Consider the following 18,303-nt stretch of genomic DNA (forward strand, 5'->3'; position numbering starts at 1 on the left):
ATGGCTTTAGTCTGCCACGACCATCATGTCACTTTGATTAGTGCGTGAATAAACTCTCAATCCCGGGCTGGGGGAGGCAGGGCTGGCGGGAGCCGCGCTGGATCGCGGCACCGGCACTCGCAGTCCCACACCCAGGGATGGCCACAGAGATCCCACCGGCACCCAGAGCACCCTCACCCCTCTGCCAGCCAAACCATACCCACCACCCTGCCCTGCATGCACTGAGTCCCACCTCAGCGTTTGGGGGGGACCCCAGCCCCTTCCCACCAGTGCTGCCTGCCCACAGGACCCTGATGGTGAGCAGAGCAGCCAAAATTAAATGTTTAAGGATGTACAGGGAAATATTGAGTTTCCTGTATTACTTCAGTGCCCGAAACTCAGGCAGCAGCACCAAAAGCATCAATGGAAGCTCCCTGTACAAACACTGTTGGAGCAAACTGGCTTGGGTCCAGCCAAAGGTCCTCTCAGCCCCTGGAGGGGTTTTCAAAGGGCCTTCCAAAACATTGGACTCTTCCCAAATTGCACAGGGAAAGAGCAGCGAGGGCAGCCACCTCTCCCCAGCCTGGGGAAGGATCTCCCGAGAGCACTGATCTGTGTGAGCCTCAGTCGTGTTTCTGTGACAGCAGGCAGCTGGGTGCCACTCACCCAAAGGAGGGATGGGTGCTGTGGGGACCACTGGGTGCCCCAAGGATGCTTCCAGCTCACTCAGGTCCAGTGGACACATCCAGCTCTGCAGAGGTGGCCGCGCTCTCCACCACCACTCCCAGCTTCACTTAAAAATCAAGCATCACCTGGGGGATCAAAAAGGTCCACAGGAGCTGAGAGCAAGCTTTTGGACAAGCAAAAATTTGTCCTTTTGGGGGAAAACCGGGGGGATCTTGTCTTTCAGGAGGTCCCGAAGTACACCTCAATTTATAAGCCAGCCTGCAGTATGTAACAAGTCTCAAACATCTGCTTTCGAGGAAAAGCTGAACTCCTGCACATCCCTCCCACTCACTGCACTCACTACAACATCTAATAAACCCTGAGTTGCTCAACACCCATCAAACCTGCCAAAATACCACCATTTTAAGTCTGAAAATTCAAGATCTGCAGGAAAGGGTTAGGAAGACAGTAAATTAGGCCCTGCACGAAGGGCTCTACATGGGAAGCTAATGACCTTTTGTCTCTCCTGTCTGCAGACGGGCCTCATTTGCATGTATGCAGTTGGAATAATCTCGCCCATATTTCAAGCGTGTGGCTGCATCCCCGTGTGCTCCTCCAGAGAGGTTCCCTCCCGCTGTGCATGCCATTATCCTGGTGCAGCCACTTCAGGCTGCCTTTAAAGCCACCTAGACACCAGCCAGGCTTCTCCAGCCCCACAGGAGCCTGTGCAAGAGAAAGAGAGGTTTGAGGCCCCGTGTGTGACAAAAGAGAGGAGCCCTGATGTGCCATTACTGGGGGTCACTCCAAGCTGTGAGACCCCGACAGCAGTGCCCACACCTCAGCCATGGGGAGCATCCCTGGGCTTTGGGGGAGCTGCTCCAGGAACAACCCCCTGTCCCTCTCTGGGAACCAAGATTTCAGGTTGATCTAAGGTTTATGGAGCCCAAGTATTTTACCAGATCCCTGTGCTGCAAGCTGAAGCCCTGGAATGCCCTTTCTTCAGTGCTTTCGGGATATTTTTGAAGCAATTCCAAAAGCTGCGGGTTAAAAATGTTGGAAGTGGAAAATCTGGATGTCACTCGGGGTCTCTCCTCGCATCTCCCTCCTCATATCGCTCCTCCTCGAAGCCTGGAGGTCTTTCAGAGGTGGTTTGACAGCCTGAGGAGGAGCTGTGAGCCTGACAGGGGCCAGCTGATGTTACTGGGGCCAGATCAGCTTCTTGCAATGCCCACAAACCCAATCCCCACTCAAGGTGAGGGGCAGCAAGGTGACTGCTCTGGCAGGGTTACCTTGCCCAGCAGAACCATCTGGTACCCCTTGGCTTCACACTGGCCAGCCTCACCCACATGCCCCACAGAGCTCCCCAGAGCAGGATCACAGAGCTCCCCAGAGCAGGATTAGCCCCAGTTCAGATCAATCCAGACTGCAAAACCAGAGCAAAGCGATTCAGGTCCCCTGGAGAACTCTCTATGCCAGCACCACCAAACACTGAGCACTGGTGTCCCCCCACCTCCTTCCCAGCCCTTTCTAAGGCTTCCAGTATTAAAAAGAAGATCTCTCTCATTTGTGCTCACATCCCACTGCACTGAGCCTCCAGAGCTGGTCTCATCCCCTCTCCCCGTGCCAGGATCGGGCCCGCGCGGGTGCGGAGCGGCTCCGTTAACAACAAACACCTCCCGTCCGGGAGCTGGGAAGGCAGAGCCGTAGCAAACACAAGCCCTCAGACAGGCAGAGCTGTCAATCCGGCCCCGATCTCTCAAAAGATTGATTAAGGACAAAAAAAAACAAACAAAAGAGAAAAGAGAACTTATGGACATGAGCTGAGAGGCGGGGAAAGAGGGGAGGGGAAATGAGCCGGGCCAAGTTAAAATTCCGACAGAGAAGTTGCAGCTGAACTATAGAGTCTAGACAAGCATTCACAGCCCCGGCCCCGATTGTTATAGAGCCTCTATTGTCTTAATTAACCATTTTAGCTGCAATGGAAGCAGACAAACCTTTTCTTCTCCATCCCACCCCTCCTCTGCTGCACACTCATGCAGACAAACACCACCGAGTCAAGTGCTTTGATTTAAAAACCCCTCGGCATATCCACACACACCTTCTTTCGAGGCAGAGCTTTGCAAGGTTCGTTGAGAAAATCACTCGCCAAACAAGCAAGGGGAGAGGGGCGAGCTGGAGGTGGGGAAAAAAGAAATGCAAATCCTGACGCAACATGAATGGGAACAAATGGGTTGATTCTTTTAATCTCCTAATGTGCTTAATAAAGCATTATTGCAATGCAAATTTTATTTTAATGCTGTACATATTTTATTTGACATGCTGGTAATTTTAGTTGGCTGAACAATCCACTGCTTTGTTTTACTGAGTTATTTCTGTTTGGGGGGATATTTTTGAGGGTGTCATGGGACTCCTGCCAGTCGATACCCCCTGGGAATCTCTGCAGCACTCTCTTCAGAGGCTTAAGCTAAAAAAAAAATAAATAAATAAGAGGGCCAAATTCTCCTCTCATGACCCCAGTAGAAAGGCAGGAGCAATCCAGAAGCATGTCTTTCCCACCTCTCTGAACCCTCATGAGCCCCACAGACTCTCTTTACTCGTCCCACACTGCCTTGCTGTAATTCCATCCCATTTGCACTGATTTAATGGGTTCAGGGGGAAAAGCCTGACCAGCAAAGCAGGTGATTCCCCTCACTGGGGGCACCAGTGTGAGGCTCTGCCCGGGATGCCCAGGGGAAGTGCATCAGTGCAGAGCCCTGCCCTGTCCTGAGATGCTCCAGCCCAAATCAAATCCAGGGAAGAGCCTTCCATTTCTGCATCCAGCCTTCTCTAGAGTGGGGTTGGGATTTGCCTGCTCAGGAGGGTGGCTGCCCCTTCAGAAGGGGTTTGCACGAGGCATTCCCAGTCCCTGGCTCATGGTGTTGTTAATATTGTCCTTCCCTCACCTAAAGCCCAAACTTGGCATCTCTGCAGAGGCACCACAGAGCAGCACCAGCTTCCCCTAAAGAAATTGGGGTACAAAAATTTTGAGAGTGAACCTTTGAGAGTGAAATCTGCTTCATTTTATGCCAGTGTGTCAAGGTGCAAACCTGATTGCCAAAGAAAGAAATTAGTGACAATTATAATCACCGTGCTGGGCTGCAGCTCCCTAATGGAAAACTGTCACTGTGGAGGATAAATGCAGCTCAGGAGCTTTGTGACACAAACAGGGACGTGTGTGAGTGTGCAAGACTGTGAGCACTCCCAAGGCCGCTCAGAAAGGGGTTTTTTTCAGGACAGAGATGAACATCTAACTGCTTCTCACACATCAGAAGCTTATATTTTATATAAGGAAGAAGGTTTTTACAATGAGGGTGGTGAGGCCCTTGCCCAGAGCAGCTGTGGCTGCCCCATCCCTGGAAGTGTTCAAGGCCAGGTTGGATGGGGCTTGGAGAAACCTGGGCTGGTGGAAGGTGTCCCTGCCCCTGGCAGGGGGTTGGAATGAGATGAGCTTTAAGGTCCCTTCCAGCCCCAAAACAGTCTGTAATTTTATGTAGGGAACCCAGGGACTGCTCTGCTCCACCAGGAGATGAGCTGAAATCAGGGGAAAACCACGTGAAGCACTTTAGGAGACAAGAGGCGCAGCTGGAGAAGCACAGAGGAGGGATGCAAAAGCCTTTAGTAAATGCACTTGTGGGGTCCTGGAGCTGGAGGTCCCCACAGCAGAGTCTGCAACCCCTTCCTGTTTCACTGAACTCCTGCCATGGCATCTCATCAGGGCAGATGGAAGCACTGCTCTGATGCTGGAGATGGGTCCTCTGACGGGGGGGAGAGAAAGGAGCATCTTTTGCAGTGCAGAGGGAGCATTCCTTGCTGCAAGCCTGGAAATCCAGACCACAAATCTGTGTGGCTGCAGATTCAGGAGCAAGCAGGAAGCTCTCCTTGTCCTCACTCAGGCCCACAAGTGACCAAGACTTTGCAGCAGGAGGTGTGGAACCCAGAGACACAAAGCAGATCAATGGTCATCCTGTCACCTCTGGGGAGCAGGGATCCCTCTGCAATCAACTTTAGCAGTTCAGAGATGGTGTCAGGAAGCCTTTCAGTGGCTGATCACCACCAGGGAATGGCTGCAGGAAGGTTTAAGGGGATTAACGTGATCCAGGAGCTGCTTCCAAGAGGTTTTCCCCAACCAGAAAGCTGGTCTGCAGCACAAGAAGGGCCTGGCAGGGACCCTTGGTCTCATCGAGGGAGCACGGAGTCTGCAAGTCAAAAGAGGTCCAAAATGTGCCCTGGCCTGTCATGGTCCTCCCTCAGGACCTGCCGCAGCTGTGCAAACCCATTGAACTTCCACTAGTGCCCCCAGGATGCAAAGGGCAGCATTTTTGGGGAGAAAAAGCCAGTTCTGCCTACTCTTGTTCACAGCCACGTCTGCAAACTCCTGAATTCCCACGGCACTTCATTCCTACAGAAACAAGGACCCCAGAGGCTCCTCACTTTGAGCCATTGCTGGGGACACCTGAGGAGCATGAGACCCTTCATGCCAGCTCGACCTCCAGCCACCCCACAAGGGGGGCCTGTTCTGCAGCAACAAGCCCAGCTACACATCCCTTCCCACCTACCCCACCTTCACCAGGGCACTCCAACCACTGCAAAAGCAGCTTTGCCATGGTCTTTCAGAGGAGCAGATCCTACAGAGATGATCAGGGTCACCAGCACCCCAATCCCTAACCCTTCACCATGATCCTCAGCACCAGCCAGAGCCTTCAGCTCACACAAGGAGCAGGGGCAGAGCTGAGAGCTGTGGTGCAGGACTGGCCATGGTGTGGATGCCCACCACAGCCTGCAGCATGGGCAGAGGCTGAGCTGAAGGTAGAAGGGAAGCAGAGCCTTTCCATAACCTCCTGGCAATCAGATTGGCCCCTGCCCTGGTGGCTCATGGGTCCCAGGTGGTATCTCCTCAGGCCCATGGCTTTTTTCTGCCACCCAGCTGCTGACACACTGCTCAGTGCCCACCCAGGAGGGTGCAGGGGGCACCTGGAGCAGGTGGAGCTGAGGGGGGTAGAAGCTTGGTGCATGGTCTGACCATCACGTGTGTGCTCCAGCCTTCACATGCGAGGTCCAGCCATCACATGCAAGGTCCAGCCATCACATGCATGCTCCATCATGCGTGTGCTCCATCCATCACATGTCCTACAGCCATCACATTCATACTCCATCATGCATGTGCTCCAGCCATCACACATCCTACAGCCATCACGTGCATGCTTCAGCCATCACACGTGTGCTCCTACCATCACATGTGGGTTCTAACCACCACAGGCATTATTCCAACCATCATGTGCGTGCTCCCACCATCACACGTGTCCTTCATCCACCACATGTGTCCCCCAACCACCATATTCATGCTCCAACCACCACGTGCACGCCCCAACCATTACGCACGTGCTCCAACCATCACAGGCAAGTTCCAACCACCCAGACCTGTCTTAGGGAGGGCACAGACAAGTCCTATGCCCTGGAAAGGGGCTGGAGAGGCCCAGAGGATGGCGAGGGTGTTGTTGCCCCTGCACACACACTGGAGACTTCATCTTTGTTGCAACCTCCAGGCGTGCTCTTAATGTTACCTCTCTAATAACAATATTTCATCTGCCTTGTCTGATTAGGTTAGGCTCATTTGATTTTTGCAAAACACCTTTAATCACCTTGCGAATTCCCCATCATTACAAACAGAGCCACCACAAACATCATCGACAATCCGAGTTTTATTTTCAGCAATCTTTTTTTTTTCATAGGCAAGAAAGACAGTTGTAAAAAAACATAATTTTAAAAATATGAACAAGACAGAGGCTGAGAAAACATTAACAAGGCCCTGTGCTTTCTGCTAAAGTGCCTTCATTTCATTATCATTAAATTTGCCTAGTAATTAGATTTCAGTGCATGAATATTTTAAAAAAAATGTAACAGACAGCCTGTCAAAAAAAAGCACGACAACATCAATTCGATAATTTTTTAGACAGAGACATTCATAAGCAATTAACACAGATTTCCTGGGGTTGGAGACTCTTTTTCTCTTTTTTCTTCCTTTTTTTTTTTCCTTCCAGCCTTGTGTTCTTCACCTGAAATTAAAAGAAAAATAAAATCACCGTAAACATCAGCACTTTGTGCCATTTTTCCCTGGTTTGCTGACAAGATTCCAGTGCCATTTTCCCCTCACTTTGCATGCTCGGGTGCTCCTCTCCCCTGCCTCCCACCCCAGCCTTGCTAAACACGGGCAGGCACAAGGTTGGGTCATCCATCAGACCTCCCCACTCCTGCAGGACCAGATTAAATTAAGGTTGCATGAAGCTTCTGTCTTGATCTTCAGGCATTTCTGCTGAAAACAGTGATTTTGATCACTATTTGCATAATTGTACAGTTACGTGTTCACCGGGTCCCTAATTACACGATCCGTGTTCGACACCGCTCCCGACGTGGGGAGGCTGCTGAGGGGCACCAACCACTGCTCCGGCTCCAGGTGAACCCAGGATGATCCATCCCTTTCCCTCAGCTCCTCCCTGCAGGCTGGTGGCCACCTGACCACGGTGGGGACAGCCCTCCCCTCCTTGTTTTGGGGGTGAGGTGAGCTGAGAGAAACAGCAGCCCCCACAGTGGGTGGGACACCAGTCCCTGCCCTAGAGCTGCCAAAACACCCTCCTGCAGGGCCATCGTCCTCCCGTTTTTACCCACAGCCAAGGTCCAGCACCACCACCCTCTCTCTTGCCCATCCTGCACATTTCCAACAGGACCAAAAGGTGGAAGGAAAACAGCATAATCCCAAATTTTCACCCTTTTTTCCCTCCTCAGCGGTCCCAGAAGAACCTCATAGGCCAGAAAGAAATCCATCTGGGAACTGTTTGCTGTCATGATTCAAGGTCTGAGCTGGTTTGGAGGTGGGGGTAGCACAGAATAGGTTCAGCCCATGCCTGGAACTAACACAGACCCCAGAGCACAGTTCCCATACAACTGACACAGTGCCCTGAGCCTGTGGAGATGCCCAGGAAGGAGCTGGTTGCTCACCATCGGCTTCTTTCACCTGCACAGGGCAAGTTCCTGCTCCCTCCTGAATTCTTTGTTTGGAAAGCAGCAACATTTGTGGGGGTTTTCATAGAATCACAGAACCATGAGATGGTTTGGATTGGAAGGCACCCTAAAGCTCATCTTGTTCCACCCCTCCTGCCTTAGGCAGGGACACCTTCCACTAGACCAGGTTGCTCCAAGCCCCTTCCAACCCAGCCTTGAACACCTCCAGGGATGGGGCAGCCACAAGCCATTTTATTTCAGACAAAGCTTCCAAAGTTCCTGGGTTTAGGCCTAAATCAGGACCAACACCTGAAATACTCTAAAAAGACTGAACATACCAAGTCCTTACTTCAAAGGAACCCTTGGAATGCCAACAGCCCACCCAAACCCTGAAGTTAGGGCTGTGCTCTCTTACAAGAGCAACATTTTACAGTAAGTCCCACCCAGGACAGCTCAGGGGTACTGCAGACAGGTAGCCAAAATTAACTTTTCAGGTGTTAAAGAGCATGAGCCAGAGCTAAGAGGTGTGTTGGGAAGAAGAAACAATAATCAAAACCCCAAAGCCCAATTATTTGACCACGTATGTGGATGTTAAAAACCCATGCCTGTGTTATTTTTGATTATTGCTATCATCACCATCATCATCTCTGGCAAATTAGGAATACACAAAACAGCCACACACAAAGAAAATCCTGGACCTCAACTCAGGTCATGCCTTCCTAAAATCTCCTTTGCAAGGTTTTATCGGCAAGAGCAGGGAGTAGAAGCAGTTGGTACAAGCAGCTGAAAGACCAAATCAAAAGCATGTGAGCAGATTAAAGAATCAATCTCTCCGTTTGATGCAGAGGAAATCCCACTAATTATAAAGAAGGGGCTTATTTCCTGGAGTCACTCTGTTTGAAGTCATCAAAACTAGTAATACTTAATTACTCTACTTTATGGAATATATAACATCGAGGCCCTTCCCCACTCGCCAGCCCTCTGCTGCCCTCGCTGGCACTGGGCTTCCAGGGGCTGTGCTGATGTTCCTCCTGTACCTGTGCCCTTATTTATTCAAATGAAGCCCTTAACAGCCCTCACACGAGCCTGCAGGGGAGCATTTAAACATGCTTTAAAAGGAGGTTATAATGAAAAAAAAACCCAGAGTGATTTAGCCCTGTGAGTTACCTGGCTATTCCTGCAAATGTGTGTGCGTGTGCCAGCAAACTCCTTCAGAACCAGACTCTGAGGATTAAACCAAACTGAAGGTTTGCCTCATCCTAGTCCCTGAAAAGGAAGGGGACTGGCAATGGTGTGACTGAAACACGGCCTCCACAAACCATTCAGACCCTGCTGAGCAACCTTTGAAGGGCCAAGAGCAACCTGCCAGCTCCTGGTTCGTGGGCATATTTAGATGACATCCATAGACAGGGGGAAAAACACCTTCAGGTGTCTTGAGGAAACTAAAGGAGGCACAGGATCTTCTCAGAACTGGGATAAAGATATTTAAAACTGAGGACTCTCATTCCTCATGTCTCCAGGTGGCTGCAGGGCAAACCTGGTCAGGATGTGCTTTGTTCAAGGACTGACAACCCCCAGCCTCATCAACCACCACAGTAACGCTTGAGTTTCTGACACTGGGTGATTAACAGGGAGGGGAATCATAGCTTCCAGTAAAAAATAGCAATAATCATATTTTTAGAGGTTGAGAGAAACCTTGGAAAATGTGACCCAAGAGATTCAAGCAGGGAAAGGCAAGTAAGTTATTTTTTGCCAATCTTGGTGAGATCTCAAGGGGAGTTGAGTATTCCTGAGTGCATCCCTGGCACTGATGCTGCTCCCAGGACCTGAGTCCTCAAGCAAAGCTGTTCCTGGCAAGGGAGCAAAGCCCATGGGATCAAAACCTTCTCCCAGGATGCAGTGAGGCTCTTTAAGCCCATCACTCATCTAAAGGCAACCTCCAGAGAGCAGTTTTGGTGAAGAGCTGCCCATTTCCATGGCTGGGTAGCACCAGATCAGCCCAGGCGTGGGTTTGTCTTGCTCAGGCCTGACTGGCTATGAGGCTATTTTAGAATTGCTCCTTTTCCAGCAAAGCTGGTAAATTTTGCAGAGGAAGGACAAGATCTCAGCTCTTCCTTCATCACCACCTCCACACACCCACCTGGGGCTGCAGGAGCTGCACAGGCAACACTATTACTAGTGGCAACAATAAATCTGCTCCATCCTGGAGTTTCTCCCAAATAATGGAGTCCAGCTGGGGGAGCACAAGGAGATGTGGAGCCATGTGCCACTGTTTGAAATTCTGCACATACCACCGGCAACAGGAATGTCCCAGGAATGCTGCTGTGGAGTCATGAGGCTTCACAGCCAGGAACTGGGAGTGAAAAGTGTTTTTTTCCCTAAGATAGAAAGGGAAGAAATCTGCTAAACCCAGGTTTGACCTGACTGGGAAACACAACTGGGCTCCAGACTGGCTTGGCTGCCCCGAAAAATCCCTTTTAAGATGTCTGAGCTTTGTGAAAGCCCCAAGCAGAGCACATCTCTAAAAACCTTCCACCTGCACGAGGCTCCTTGGATTCTGCTGCCAGTGGGAGAACAGGTGGGTGTCCTGCAGAGCAGCATCTGCAGGGCAGGGATTGGCACCTTGCTGCTCCTCTTGCTCTTGGCTGTGCCCTTCCTTGGTCCTTTTTTGCAGATCAGGCCCCAAAAGGGCCCCAGCACTGCTGGGCTCTGCAGGAGGATGGATGTGCAGTGAGGCACCCACGCAGATATGTGGGGTGAGAGCTCAGTTCCCAGCCCAGTGATACGTTTGCTCCAGGTGCCCAGGACTTCATGGCCCCACTGGGACTTTTCCTTGGGTTTCTCCTTTGGAGAGCAAGAATCCACCTGGAGAAGCACAGCTCAGAGCTTTCTTCACTGCTTTTCGATGCTTGGGAGACATGAAGCAATATATTTCCCTGAGCAACACAGAGAATTCCAGTATTTTGCCCATTGCAGGTGGTGGGAATAGTTCAGGGAGGACCTGAAACAAAACTCTCACATCTGAGTCCCTCTGGAACTGAGAAATACCCACGATGAGCCTATAGCTGAATTTTTTGCCTCACTTCAGCAGCTCTAAAGTATCAAAGGAGGAAAAGAAGAATCCTCTGTGAGGTGAATGGCCCTATCTTTGCTGGCTGGCAAGAGACCAGCAAGGAAGGAATTTTATTTTATCCAAAGAGGATTTCTAGGGCTGGACACATCCTTCCCTGACATCTATCATGTCCCAGGCAGCAGTGGACCAGAGCCAGGACTGAGCCCTGGGTCTCTGTCTCAGCCAGGAGAGCAAGGACCTGCTGCAGGTGGGAAGGAGCCCTGGCTGCATCCCCCAGGACTCCGGGCAGATGGATGGACTCAACTCCCTGTCCTAGGTCAGAGCTCTGTGCTCTGCTCCTGACAGCAGAGCACAAACTAAAAGCTTGGGAGCTGCTGCTGTGCCCTGAGGCCACGGGCAATGGACCTTTTCCCTGTGCAACCTCGGAACGTGGGCTCCAGCCAAGGTGGGTTTTATGCCTGGAAAACAAACCTAAACCTAAACCTTCCTGAAAGTGAAGGACACAAAACCTAAACCTTCCTGAAAGTGAAGGACAAGGGCTTAAACTCTCTGCTCAGAGGGGTGTGGAAGGGGGTCCCCCTCCCTGTTGGCTCTCCCTGGAGGAAGGGGCGAGCCAGTCGCCACCACCACTGTAGAGCAAGGACCTCGCCACAGCCTGGCCGAGGTCTGTTTGTCACTTTTCCTTCATTATTTGCAGTTTGTACACAGCGTCATTAGGGATTCATTCGGTTTCCCTAGCAGCAGGCATTAGTCTGGCTTCCCTTTCCCCCTTCTCTCGCCAGCGCCCTTTATTTTTAGTGTCTTATTTACAGTTTGACAGAGTAACTGTAACCCTTGCAAGCTACTCCAGCGGCTTTAATCGGGGGAATAATGAGTCCTGTCTGGCAATGAATAGAATTTAGGGGACAGATTGTTCCACACTCGCCCGGTGGGGTAATTTATTTATGTGCGCACTTGTCAGGAGGAGAAAGGGACGGGGGATCTGTATGCACCGAGGACACTGCCGGCGCTGAAAGGGAAGGGAGAATGGAGCCAAACGCCCCAGATCCCGCTGCCCCCCCTCCTCCCCTCCGGCAGCTGAATGCCTCCGGTGGCCGTGAACTTGGATGGGCCCAAAGCCCCATTCCCAGGCCCTCGGCACGTCAGCGGGGCCGCCGAGGGCCCGGGCTGCCGGCAGCGGGCTCGGGGCTCCAGATGGGTCCGGGCGCGGCGGGCAGCCCTCCCCGGCACTGCCCCGCATAGCCGCGGCGCGGGGAGCACGTCCCATAGCAACCGTACAGTAGCAGGAGCACAGCGGGGGGCTGGGAAGAGAGGCAAAGCCCTCGGAAAAATACAGGATGGGTCCAGACAATGGCCCTCTCTCATATCATAAATTACACGGCAGCAACAAAAGGCGACGGATCCTGCCCCCTTCCCCGCTCCCACAGCCCGGGCGCTCGCTGGGTGCCGTCCGTGGGCATCCTCGGGCACGGGGGGCAGTGGTGGCACGAGGGGTTTCTGGAGGAGGGAGGTGAAGGCGTTGCACCTCCCAGCTCTCAACATCTCCCTCACCCTTTCCCTCTCCCCTCAAAGCGCAATTTCCTTTGCTCCGCAGCATTCCTGCTTTCTGCTCCCAAATGCTCCCCGAGCATCCCCTGCCCCAGCACTGGAGTTCATGACTGTGCTCCTTCAGCCAGTGCTGACCAGGCGCTGGATCGGAGAGAAGCGGCTCCTGGTCCAGAGGTGGGATGCTCTCTCCTTCTTCTGCTCTCCAGGGAAAAGGCCCTTTTGCTCCTTTTTGGTCTCCCTGGCCCAAAGCCAGGAGCATTTTGCATCTAGAGACGACAGCTCAGTGTCTTCTAGAGGATGGCTGGGGCTGGACCAGACCCCACCGCAGCCATCCTGGGCTCCTGTGCAAAGCAGGACAGTGGGATCCACCAAGCTCCAGGGTCTCCTCAGCTGGGCAATGGTCCCCCTTAGCAGAGAGGATTCACCCCGAGAAAAGGCAGGAGAGATGTGCAAGGGGTGCCTTTGCACCCCCAACTGCCAGGCAGGATCAGACTAAAAGAGAGGGGGGACTGAGGCTGAACCCATCTGCACTCAGACATGGAGGTGCTCAAGCTCCATCTGAATTTGTTGCTGATATTCCTTAAACCTCTTCCTGCTTGGCCCAGTTCCCACCTTTGCTTGGCACCTTTCCTTTCCCAAATAGCCTCAAATAGAGCCCACAATTACACTTTCTACCTAAGTTTAAAGTTGCTAGTGTGGCATCAGGACACTCTGGCTCTGGCAACACCCTTTTCACACCCATTTTGGCTGCAGGGGATTTGCCTTCACCACTCTGTCAGGCGAGCCAGGACTGAAATGGCAGCAGACTCTAATCCCCATTAACAGCAGCCACGTTGATTCCTGGGGTTTTACCAGTTTGGTGGTGTACTGGGAGACATGCTTAGAGATGGGTGAGCTGCATAAGTCTGGGAGACATCCAAGCAAGCACCCACACACACCTCACCCAGCCCAGGTTCTTCTCTGCAGGTGAGGATGCTACAAGGACCACAAGTTCTGGCTACATTAGACTCCAAACCATGACATCGGGAAGCTGCCGGGTGGCAGAGAATTAAATCAGGCAGAGAGCACTTGTGATGTCATCTCCAGGCCATGGAGCAGAGAAGTGCCAAGTCTTCTCTGGATCTCCACTGTCTGGAGGAGAATCCATACAATGCTTCTGGCACTTCGCCACCGCAGCCCTGGGACCAGAGGCGATGTGCTGGTTTCTCCTGACCAATGGTCCCCACTGCCCAGTCCCATGGCTGGAGAGAGCCCTCGGCCAGCACACAGGTGTCTAGAGGGTGGGGACAGTGTCTGCTCAGACCCCCAGACAGGACCTCACCCCAGGGACCCTCCACCGGCTCCCAGCCAAGGGACACTCTCAGCCCAAGAGCCTGTTCCAGGGAACACCGTTCCTTTGGCAGAGAGATCGAGAACTCTCCCTGCTTGGCTGAACCCGAGGCAAGACAAGAGTCCTCACACACACTTAAAAAATGCAAGAAAAGGTCTTTGCACCAGGAACCTGTGGGGCTTTTGCTGCCCCAGGCAAGGGCTCTGGCGGGTGGGCAGCCCGGCCCTGGGGTCAGAGGCAGCCCCTGCCCTGCTCCATCCCAGCTCAGGGGCAGAGCAGTGATGATCACAGGGAGACCTGCAGCACGACTGCATCAGGCCTGGGGAGGGGGAAAACCTCCTCCTCGGGGTACAATGACTGTCTATTCTGCTGATCACAAGCCTAATCCTCTTTGGTTTTTAATTGGCATTTGGGCTAAGCTGATTTAAACCTCTTCACCTTGTTGGGTCCCCCCCTCCCCACTTCTTTCTTTTCTTTTTTTTTTTTTCTTTTTTTTTTTTTTACACCAAATAACAACGCTGCCATCACCAAGTCCCCGGCACAATGACAGCTTTGTGCGAGGGCGAGAGGAGAGGAAAGGGGAAGGGAGGGGGAGAAGGGAAATGTGCTGAACCCACTCGGAAACAATGCGGAGTTTGTGATTCAGACTTGACCACTGGCAAAGGACCCGCTTCAGCTGCGCCTCAATAATAAACACACTGTCCCTTCCCAGCACCTCTCCCCCTGCCCATCACCTCCGCCTCAGGCCAGCTGCCCACCGGTGTGGGCTCTACCTGAGCTCCCCATCCCTCAGTGGATGCAGCTTCCCCGTGCCCCAGTGCGACCTGCCAGAGAGGCGCCCACATCCCACCCCAGTCTCACCAGCAAGTGGTCCCTGGGGTGTTGTGCAGCAGTGGGATGGGGATGTCCTGGTGTCCTCTCCACCCGTCCATCCCTGAGCTGGTGCTGTGTCCCCTCAGCAGCCCTGGGCAGCCTGGACGGACGCTGGTGCAAATCATGATCCACGTCGTGCTGCAGGCCGGGGTCTGCTGGTTGGAGGAGGAAGAGGAGGAGAGTGCATGTGGGATCAACCATGGTGAGGGGCTTCTGCTGAGGGTCTCACAAGGCAGATCCTGCTGTCAGATCCCTGTAGGCAGGGGCTCATGGCTTTTGGAGGGTGGGGGTTTCCATACAGGCCCCACTCCTGGGTTCATGTGGTAACGAGCTGATCTGAGCTACAATGAAACACAAGAGAAACACCTTTATTACCCCCTTTCCATTTCAAAGGCAAAAAACCCTCCCCAAAGACCCTAAAGGAGCTCTTTGTTCCTGCGTGTAGGACAGATCTCTCCTGGGGTTTGGGAATAACGGACCAACAAACCCACAAGAACAGATGTTAAGCACAGAACAAAATCCCTGGATGGTTGAGACTTTAGGCCAAGTGGTCAGCAAGGAAGGTGCTGGTGACCACAGAGCTGGTGACCATGGAGCTTTTGGTCCCTCTTTTTCCCCACGGTGTGGTTGCTGTGGGCTCACACCAGTCCCCAAACACTTGCCATGGTGACACTCGGCCCGTCTCAGCAGAGTGACAGTGCCAGAGCCTGGTGTAAGAGCTTAGGGAAAGCCTATAAAAAAATTAAATTTTTTTTAAAAATCCACTTACCAGGATATTCCCTGTGAACTTTCACGGGGGACAGGGACCTGCGATTCATCGGCCAGAAAATGAGCTTCCCATCGGATGAACTCACGTCCTCCCTGACAGGAAGAGAAAGAAAAGAGGATGGGAACACTTTAAATGTCAGCCCCATGTTCCCTATCTGGATTACACCAGGACAGGGAGATTGCAGCCACTTTTCTGGCAGGAAAGGGGAATAAGGAAGAGAGAAGAAAGTTGGAAAACTCTCAGCATCCTTGCAACAGGGCTGGTTTCCAAACCCGAGATGCCCCAGTGGAGCCTCTGCCCTGTGGGGAGCGAGAGGAGTCGGGATCTGCTCTGGGGGGATTTGAAATGGGGGAAAGCTCTCATTGCACCATTCCCTGCCCCCAGCAAGTGTGGGGCCAGCCAGCATCCTGCTGTGGCCACGGTGGCAAAGTCGGCCCCAAGTATTCAGGAATGACAAGGCAGGACCAAAACCCATAAATCTAAGGCAAAAAAACCACCTTTATTTATTCTTTGCCTTCAGGGAAGCTGTGTTCTCCAGGCTTCCCTCTCTGCCCAGGGCAGCAGCTGCAGCACCAAGGTCGAAAGCTGAACCCAAACCCAGAGCTCCCCGTGGCCCCTGCTCAGGGGGGTTTATCCTGATTGCCCCAAGCACTTCCCCCCCAAGCCCAGGGAGCCACATGGAGGGAAGAGGCTTGGGATGTACCCTGTGCTCTGCAGGGTTCCCCCTTGCTGATGCAGTAGGAACCAAGCGGGAAAGCTCCAGCACTGCACATCCCTGCCTAAAAATAACACAACCAGGCAGCCCTGACCCTTGTGCTGCCAGCCCCTGCTCCAGGCTGCTTTGGAGCATCCCTACAGAATTGGTTTATATTTTAATAATATATTAATATTCACTTTGTATATTTTTCCCTCTGTGTAAACTCTGCTACACATCGATTTAGACACCCAGTATAGAACTGACGTGGCTTGTTTAAGAGAGGAAGGACTCAGGCCAGAGAAAGAGCCTGTTCTCCCATCCATTAGTCCCATAAATCATTTATAATGCTACAGAAATCAGAGACAATCCAATTCTGTGGAAATTCAGTGATGGGGAGCCCGAGTGGCACTGGTGGGAGCAGAGCAGGGATGCCCAGACCCATCCTCTCCTTCCAGCCCCACTTCCAACCCACTGATGTGCCCCATCCCAGGGAAAGAGGGAGGAAAAAAAAAGGAAGAAAAAAAAATAAATCCCCCCAGCATGGACTGAAGTTTATAAATAAAATCAGTGAGAAATGGGCTAAGTAGCTGCAGCTTAGCCCAAGAGCTAAGAGCCTTAGTGCATTTTTGCAAGTTTTAGGGAAGTATTTCCCATTCCTGACTAAGCACGTTTGGCAGGCGGAGCGAGCGCGTGGCCACACACCCCTCACAGCTCCAGCTAAAGGGGTACAACTGTGACAGTCACCCCTTCCCCAGTCCCTTCCTACCTCACAGACCCCACCAGGGACCAGGATTGAGATGAGCCCAGCCAGGGTTCCCCATGGGGCCGCCCCCAGCCAGGCGTGTTCGGGGCCCCGCCGCCAGCCCACCGGCAAAAAATGTGATTTATTTTTCTTCTAAGGATAGATTTTGAGGTGGTTTTAATCTGCTTTCAAAATTCCCGTCACACCAGGGTTAAACTCACTCAGCATATTTAGGCTTTTAAGTTTCCAGGTCTCATGGCAACAGAGAGGGATGGGGAGAAATTAAAAAGAACAACCAACGCGGCCTCATGGAACACCAAGATTTTCACCAAACCCACAAGCCTCTCACAACAGGTCTTCAGATAAAATACCCCAAAACATTTCAAGTGCTGTAGTAAAACTAACCAGTTCACACCCCACCAGGTTCTATGAGGAGATTTTCCCCCTCTCTCATATTAACCTGAGCACAATAACTTTGTGCTCACAGATCCTCTGGAAGTCTCTCACGCCTCAGCCCATCGTGCACAAGGAGGGGATGGAGTCACTCATGATTCACACTGATTTTTTTCCCCCTTTCCTAAATAGCCACAAAATGGTTTCAGCAGCAGAAAAAAATGAGGCTGTTGAATTTTTCTAGTCCAAAAGAGGGAGGAGGGGTAAAAAAAAAATAATCAAACAGCTGTTTCACTAATGCCATCATAGTACACAAAGAATGAAATGTCATCCATTGCATCGAGGAAAAAATCCAGCAGCCGAGCCTCGAGCCCCACAATGTCCCCAGGAGGGCATTTCAAACAACGGTTATAAAAAATCTGGTAAAAAAGGACCACGCACTCGCTTTTGGCGCCGTCCCCATCGCAGAAGACGAGACGAGAGGAGGCTGGTTTGGGGTTTGGGTCGGTGCCTCGTGTGTGACCCGGGGGGTTTCGTGGCTGCGACGCCCCGAGCCGAGCCCATGGCTCTGGGAACAGGGAAATCCCGAGGCCGGGACGGGCCCCGCGGTGCTGAGGGACCGGGGGCAGCACGGGCAGGATCCATCCCCGCCCGCGCGATGCCGCCGGGATGCAGGCGGGATGCAGGCGGGATGCAGGCGGGATGCAGGCGGGATGCTGCCGGGATGCAGCCGACCGCGTGGCGAGGGCCAGGGGAAGGGAATCAGCCATTTTACACGGCAGCTGCCTAAAATGGTGGCTCCCACCTTCTCTCCTTCCCCTCTCCGCCGTTCCAGCACGCATGCACCCGCAGGGAGGGGAGGGAGAGGGGCCGCAGCCCCCCGCGCGAGAGGGCGCCGGGAACGGGAGCCAAGATGGAATTAGAGGGAGAAATTAGAGGAGGGGAGAGGGGGGGAGCGGGAAAGGATGCGCTTCGCCTCGACACGGCCCATCCGCCCCTCGGTTGGCTTTGTGCGTCCTGCGGAAAGAGAGGCAGGAAGGCATCGAGGGGGGAAAAAATGGGGGGAAAGAAGGGGGGAAAACAGAGCATTTGGGCGAGGCTGGCGAGGGGCAGGGATGCGCGTGGGGTGCGGGGAAAAATCTTCCCTTCTTTCTTCGCCGACCCCCCTTCGCCCTCCCCGCAATCCCGCTTTGACTTT

The 18,303-nt window shown here is 52.7% G+C and overlaps 1 long non-coding RNA gene across 1 annotated transcript in view; it reads right to left on the reverse strand.

Annotated features, from left to right (window-relative positions):
• Positions 1-6,367: 6,367 nt before the first annotated feature.
• The window catches only part of LOC113975273, a 23,375-nt gene continuing 11,439 nt past the window's right edge, over positions 6,368-18,303 (reverse strand). The window contains exons 2-4 of the long non-coding RNA XR_003536800.1: positions 15,274-15,365; positions 14,493-14,845; positions 6,368-6,737 (exon numbers count right to left, since the gene is read on the reverse strand). This is a non-coding gene — a long non-coding RNA (uncharacterized LOC113975273). The remainder of the gene's footprint in view (positions 6,738-14,492; positions 14,846-15,273; positions 15,366-18,303) is intronic.

Source organism: Neopelma chrysocephalum, unplaced genomic scaffold (assembly GCF_003984885.1).
Source record: "Neopelma chrysocephalum unplaced genomic scaffold, ASM398488v2 Primary Assembly neopelma1_137, whole genome shotgun sequence".
Lineage (NCBI taxonomy): Eukaryota > Metazoa > Chordata > Aves > Passeriformes > Pipridae > Neopelma > Neopelma chrysocephalum.